This window comes from Syngnathus typhle, linkage group LG2 (assembly GCF_033458585.1).
Source record: "Syngnathus typhle isolate RoL2023-S1 ecotype Sweden linkage group LG2, RoL_Styp_1.0, whole genome shotgun sequence".
Lineage (NCBI taxonomy): Eukaryota > Metazoa > Chordata > Actinopteri > Syngnathiformes > Syngnathidae > Syngnathus > Syngnathus typhle.
This window is the reverse complement of record NC_083739.1, coordinates 25,408,968-25,416,584: the sequence shown is the minus strand read 5'-3', so window position 1 is coordinate 25,416,584 and position 7,617 is coordinate 25,408,968. Positions and strand designations below refer to the sequence as shown.

The 7,617-nt window shown below is 37.7% G+C and overlaps 1 long non-coding RNA gene across 1 annotated transcript; it reads right to left on the bottom strand.

Annotated features, from left to right (window-relative positions):
* Window positions 1–5,204: 5,204 nt before the first annotated feature.
* On the bottom strand, window positions 5,205–6,665 carry LOC133149920 (uncharacterized). The gene is made up of 4 exons (XR_009713694.1): window positions 6,456–6,665; window positions 5,954–6,094; window positions 5,469–5,596; window positions 5,205–5,296 (listed from the first exon to the last, which is right to left on the bottom strand). It is a non-coding gene; the product is annotated as an uncharacterized LOC133149920 (long non-coding RNA).
* Window positions 6,666–7,617: the final 952 nt, after the last annotated feature.

Genomic DNA, 7,617 nt, shown 5'->3' with positions numbered 1-7,617 from the left:
TCGGTTGAAAAATGTAGAAATGAGAAGGGAAAAAGGAATTGGGTGTGAATTTCAAAATAAAAGATGTGAAGTTTTTGGTAAGTGGGAAGTTGTGGAATAGGTAGAAAAATGATGAACAGTTGAAAGTTGGAATGGGTTGAATCGGTTGAAAAATGTAGAAATGAGAAGGGAAAAGGAATTGGGTGTGAATTTCAAAATAAAAGATTTGAAGCTTTTGGTAAGTGGGAAGTTGTGGAATCAGTAGAAAAATAATGAACAGTTGAAAGTTGGAATGGGTTGAATCGGTTGAAAAATGTAGAAATTAGAGTAGAAAAACGAAATTTTAGAGAATTTTGGTTGAATTTCAAAATAAAAGGTGTGAAGTTTTTGGTAAGTGGGACGTTGTGGAATAGGTAGGCAAAAGATGAACAGTTGAAAGTTGGAACGAGTTGAATCGGTTGAAAAATGTAGAAGTTAGAGGTGAAAAACGAAATTTTGTGAAAATTTGTCGGAATTTTTAACGTGAAAACGTGAAATTTTCGAATTTGGGAATTTTGGGAATGTCGAGAATCCTTCCGAATGTGATTAGAATGTGCTGAATGATGTGAATTTCAAATTGGAACGACGTAAATGTGAAATGTCGAATGTGCCATTAAGAATGAATGGGGAAAAATTTGTCGGAATTTTGGGAATTTTGCGGAATCGGAAAATTTTCGGAACGAGAAAAATACAAGCGCTCGTCGCGTGAATATTTGGAATACGTGAAAAGTGGAATGGAGTGAATCGGATGAATTATGTGGAAGATGAAACGTGTCAAAAAAGTGTGGAGAATAAAAGAGAATAATAATAATAATAGAGAATGGTGTAGAATAACATATGTGTGAAGGCCTTCGCCTTCACACAATAATAGAGAATGGTGTAGAATAACATATGTGTGAAGGCCTTCGCCTTCACACAATAATAATAGAGAATGGTGTAGAATAACATATGTGTGAAGGCCTTCGCCTTCACACAATAATAGAGAATGGTGTAGAATAACATATGTGTGAAGGCCTTCGCCTTCACACAATAATAATAATAATAGAGAATGGTGTAGAATAACATATGTGTGAAGGCCTTCGCCTTCACACAATAAAGTAAATGGAGTAGAATAACATATGTGTGAAGGCCTTCGCCTTCACACAATAAAGTACCGTTTTTTTCCGTGTATAGTGCGCAAAATTTTACTAATTTATTGTCCTAAAATCCGGGGTGCGCATTATACATGGGTACAAAAAAAAAAAAAAAATAAAATTTTTTTTTTTTTAATTTTTTTTTTTTTTTTTTTAAGTCCCAATGATCGTCACACACGCAGGGAGGCAATGGGTCCCATTTTTATAGTCTTTGGTATGGTCTTAACTAGGCTGGATGTAATTTTTTTTGTTGGCGTTGATTTCTCCGACTGCCCATAAACGCACCACCGCGCTTCGTGCGCGCACGGGACAGCAAACGAGCAGGTGATCGAGCAAGCGTCTGATACGAGAGCATTGCGGTCGCATGGAGCGTGTTTGAAGTGAACAGCAGAGAAGAAAGGCAAAGTGTTGTGAAATAAAATGCACAGAACAGATGCGCAAGACACGTCAGCTATATAAAGAGCGAGAGTTGTTTTCTTCCTATTAGTTTCAATTCACAGTTTAATTAGCAGTTTCAATCAGCAAATAACAAAATGCGTATTACAGGTAATATTTTATTTCACAACACTTTGCCTTGTTCCTTTGGTCTCTGCTGTTCATCCTAAAACACAAAGGCGCTCTTTAAGCAATGCGACAGTGAGCGCCCGGCGCGCTGCACCAAATTAAGCTCCCTGCGCAGTGCGCACTGAGGTCCACTTAAATTTTAGAAAGTACATCAGGACTTTAAAAATATCTTCTAAATTTCAGCGACGGCTCTGTCACAATAATCGGCCAGCCCGGTGCAGTTGGGCGGTCGGCGGCGCGCTACGGTTGAGCGTTCTCTCGCACGCTCTCTCTCTCGCTCTCTCTCGCTCTCGCACACACGCAAACCGGATATCATACGGAGGCCGCCATTACAGATGCGCAGAACGGATGAGCAAGACACGTCAGCTATATAAAGAGCGAGAGTTCAGTTCTCTACCTAAATCCGTATTACAGGTAATATTTTATTTCACAACACTTTGCCTTGTTCCTTTCTTCTCTGCTGTTCACTTCAAACACGCTCCATGCGCACGGAGCGCGGTGGTGCGTTTACGGGCAGTCGGAGAAATCAACGCCAACAAAAAAAATTACATCCAGCCTAGTTAAGACTATACCAAAGACTATAAAAATGGGACCCATTGCCTCCCTGCGTGTGTGACGATCATTGGGACTTAAAAAAAAAAAAAAAAAAAAAAAAATTAATTTTTTTTTTTTAAAAAATTCATAAAAATTCGGTGCGTATTATACATGGGTACAAGCTTTTTTCCAGCATCAGCATGCCATTTTTAGGGGTGCGTACTATACATGGGGGCGCACTATACACGGAAAAAAACGGTAAATGGAGTAGAATAACATATGTGTGAAGGCCTTCGCCTTCACACAATAATAATAAAGTGAATGGAGTAGAATAACATATGTGTGAAGGCCTTCGCCTTCACACAATAATAATAATAATAATAGAGAATGGTGTAGAATAACATATGTGTGAAGGCCTTCGCCTTCACACAATAATAATAAAGTAAATGGAGTAGAATAACATATGTGTGAAGGCCTTCGCCTTCACACAATAATAATAATAATAAAGTAAATGGAGTAGAATAACATATGTGTGAAGGCCATCGCCTTCACACAATAATAATAAAGGACAGGAATAACAATAGTGTGAAGGTCTTCACCTTCACACTAATAATAATAAAGGACAGGAATAACAATAGTGTGAAGGTCTTCACCTTCACACTAACTAGAATTTTGCAATTTCTGGAGAAATTGCGTGTGAAGGCGAAATGTATGAATAACTTTTTCGGGGAATGCTGCCGAACGATGTTGAAACGTGTTGAATTACTTGAGAAATGTAGAATATTTGGAGAATTTGTGGTGAATTTCAAAATTGAAAGTTTGGAATATTTGGTAAGTGGGAAGTAGGCAAAAGATGAACAGTTGAAAGTTGGAATGGGTTGAATAGGTTGAAAAATGTAGAAATTAGAGTAGAAAAAGTAAATTGTAGAGAATTAGGTTGAAGTTCAAGTTTGAAAATTTGGAATTTTTGGTAAGCGGAAAGTTGTGGAATAGGTAGGCAAAAGATGAACAGTTGAAAGTTGGAATGTGTTGAATCGGTTGAAAAATGTAGAAACCTTTGTGGAAAATAAGGGGATGTCTGGATAATCTGCAGTAAAATCGGAAACACCAAAAATAAATCCTCTATCCACATTAAAAATAAAATAACAGTTTATTTAAAAGTTGACAGAATTACATTACATGTCCAATAAAAAAATATGCACATCTCTTAAAAGTAGTTACAAATGTATGGCTCTGTGTGCAATTGTTACAGACAGAAATGATGAAAACAGCTCATCCGCTGTGCAACATTTATTTTCAGCGTCCTCTACTGGCGAAAATACATATTGCACCTGGGCGCATGGGTTTCTTCCATAGAAAAAAAAAACTTCCTATAAACCAAAAGTTCTGAGGAGGCAAGTGCCACATAATGTTGATCTTTTATTTATCAATGTATGCAAACGAATGGTTTTTATGTATTATCTATCCATTTACCTGGTCGTTTATTACACCCAAAAGCTAATATAGCTTTTTCTATACGATAGACATCCATTGTACACTCATATTAACCTTGAGAGGGTTTAAAAAAATATTTACGTACCATCTTTGTCATTGCCTGATGGATCTGCCCAGGTTCCCCCTTGCTTAGTTGTGCGTTTTTTCGTTCGTGTCCACCGTGTTGCTTAAGGTGAGTCAGTTCCACATGGACTATGGAAAATGTGAGTCGGCAGACAGTGCATATTTTCCTCACACTTTTTGACAAATCTATTTTCTAGGGGTGTAAATCACAGGTTTTGTCACGATACGATATAATATCGATATAAAGAACGACGATACGATATTTGCCGATATCTTAAAGCCTGCTGCGATTCATTCACGATATATCGCGATATAGTGCTCTACGATCGATTTTTTTTTTAATAAAAAATAGAGAACAATATCCTGATTTATAACAATTCATACGCAAAATCAACAAGGTACTGCAAACTCTTTATTTAGGAAATTACAAGAGTATTGTAGTATACAAATTGCTTACTTTAACACTGAACTTTGATGTCGTGTTTTTTCTTTAAATGTGCGGCGAGATTTGTGCTCCCTGAATATTTGATCACCGCATGGCAGGATTTACAAACTGCACGTGTCTTGTCCGTTGAGCCATCTTTTCTTTGGAATCCAAAGTGCTTCCAAACCAATGACTTGAAGCCTAAAGGGGAGCAAATTTCCTCGTCTTTTTGGACACTAGCCATAGCACCAGCCCAGGAGCCGCGTACTAGTTGTCGCCTCCCCTTTCACGTGCCTGCTCTGCTCACAACACAACACGCTCCCGGAAAGAGGAAGCAAGCAACAATGAACTGGATTTCAAAATAAAGTCGCGTCTAATGTCCGAGGTCAAAAAGGCGATATAAATCGATGTTTACCTTTCGCATCGATGCCAATAAATCGTAGAGCATTATATCGATTAATCGATGTATCGTTACACCCCTACTATTTTCTGCTTCACTGTCCACTCGGCAAGTTTGAAACTTGTGTGCTTCTTTTTAGTAATACTTACCCCCTTGCGGTCGCAGTAACTGCCTGGAACGCGTCCATGCTGCTGAGTTAACTTCTGCAATCTACTTTGTGGTGCCACCGCACATGAGATGATCGCATTCCGTATTGTTTTCTATGTTCTTTGGACAGCAGGCCAAAGAACGCTACCGTAAATTCTATCTATCAATCTAGAATGGGAATACATGCGACATCTGAGCAACATTTTCAAAATAAACCATAGTATTCCAGAATACTAAAATAAAGACAGCTGAAGTTACAAATATCCCAAAATAAGACATGGGTAAAATACCATTACTATAGATTAAAATAGATTGAAATCATATACTATACAATACATTAATACCATTAACTACACATTGAAACAATATATTTGCGACTGTATTTGCTATAAACAAAATAATAAACTGGGTCACCTAAATCGGCATATCTCTCTCTCTCTCTCTCTCCAACTTGGTGTCGTGGAGCCACACCAGCATCTCTGGTCGCAGGTCGAAGAGGCCGGCCTCTGAGGGTGGTCTCTATAGGGGGCAAATGTTGATGAAGTGGTTAAATATATTATCATAATTTAATAAAAATGAATAAAATAAATTATTTTGTGCATTTAACTTTGAACTTTAATAGTAGAACATTTTAACCAGAACAAACAAGTAACACAAAATACAAACAACAGAACAAAAAAAAAATAATTACCACAAAAACCCCTCTTCCACTCCTCTAATGGAAACATTCTGGTGGCATTGGTGGCGTCCACAAACTCCTTGTTCAAATTCACCATTGATTTTAAAGGCCACAAAGCGAAAGGGCTCTTCTTCCAGTTCCTGCGCAAAGAAATTTCATGACAATTTATTATGTTTGAAACACCACAAGAAAACATGATGGATGGATGGATGGGGTTGGGTAGGTAGGTAGGTAAGTAGGTCGGTTAGATAAAGATATATAAACAGACAGACAGATAGACATATAGACAGATAGACAGACAGACAGACAGCTGTATCTGAGACAATATCCTACAAAGATGGTGATCCAGATTTTGAGAAAACTCCTAAAGCATGAATCTGACTTCAACCTTAATGATGATGAGCCACTGATAGCAGTGCATCCCAAGTAAATAACAGGATTGCTTCAATTGAGAACACCTTTGTTTATACACATAAAAAACGGCTTGCTTTAGGTACCTTTATCACAGTATTTTCTGTGGAGTGGAGTGGAGCGCCACTAGAAGATGATGTCATGTGTGTCATGGACAGCCGCTGTCCAAGTTTGACATGGAAAAAGTTGGTTTCGCGCCATGTGAGGACCTTAATTTCTCTTTGATCCTGTAATGAAAATGTCCAATTAGTACTAGTTGTTGAAATGTAGATCTAGGCTTCAATTACTAAGGCAACATGATGCCCTAAGGGACCTTACTCAGGTGAAATGAGTGTGACAGATATCTTTACTGAGACTCACTCTCACTCTCTCTCTCTCGCGACACAATCAACAGATTAGCATTAGCAATACGGTATCGCAATACAACAAAAATCTGCTATAAAACTGCTCCTCAACCAATACCGTAATTATTCTAATTATCGCCCAAATTTTAATAACCGCCCTGTGTGTGTTAGCGATGGCATAAATAAAACATTGATACCTCTAATTATCGCCCATGCGGCTAAAAAAAATCCCCCCAAAACTTACGTTTTCCTCCACGACCACATGCCGACGTCATTGCGCAAGTTTAAATAGGACTGATTTGACAGAGCGTTGAACGTCCCTTTTAAATTGTTTTTCTCCATAAACTATGATACAATTACACTCGTCACTCCGCAACAATATCCTCACACAATTACGTTCTCGGGGCATGGGCTCGAACAAGACGATCACGTTAACATGACGTGTACAACACGTGATGTGCGACGGTAGCGTGTCGCATCGATGTAGCGTCAATTGACGCACCCCGCTGTTAGACGTGGCTCAAAACAGCCGCTGTCCTCGTGTTAAGAACACCAGTGAGATACTACATAAGGAAAATATACACATTATTGCCCATTTCAGTGCCCCTTGGCGATTGGACAATAATAGGTGATAATTAGAATAAATACGGTAATTTAATAAAACGGGTGCCTTAAATCCACGGAAGACTTTGCTGGTAATGTTTTATACGGCCACTAAGTGTCAGTGTCGAGCGACTGAATCAAGATAGTATTTGCAATAGAAATATAATAAAACTAGGTCACTTAAATACGCGGATGACTTTGCTGGTAATGATTTTCAACATCCACCAGTTGCTGAGCGACACAATAATAATTGATCATAATTAAAAAAAAAAAACAGTTGGAAAAATATGGGGAGAAGAAAAATTAAAGTATGTATTGAATTGATACAACTAATACATTTAATATAATGATGCAATACACAATTTATACACGGACAACAAAATATAACTAAGTGGTGAAATATATTATCATAATTTAGATTAAATTAATTCAATTTAATAAAAATAAATAAAATAAACAATGACTATTTTGTGCATTTAAATTTAAACTTTAATCATAGAACATTTTAAACAGAACAACAAACAAGTAACAAGAAATACAAACAATAGAACAAAATATAAAACAAAATTACCACAAAAACCCCTCTGGGGGAAAATTAGGGCCCTCGGGGAATCTTTCGTTCCACTCAACCAAAGGGACCCTTTTGGTGGCATTGTTGTCATTGACAAGCTCCACGTTGTCGCCTTTTATTTTGAAGGCCACAACGTGAAACACTTCTTCCAGTTCCTGCGCAAAGAAATGTTTTGACAATTTATTATGGGTTTAAAACACCACGAGAAAACATGATGCATGGATGGCAGACA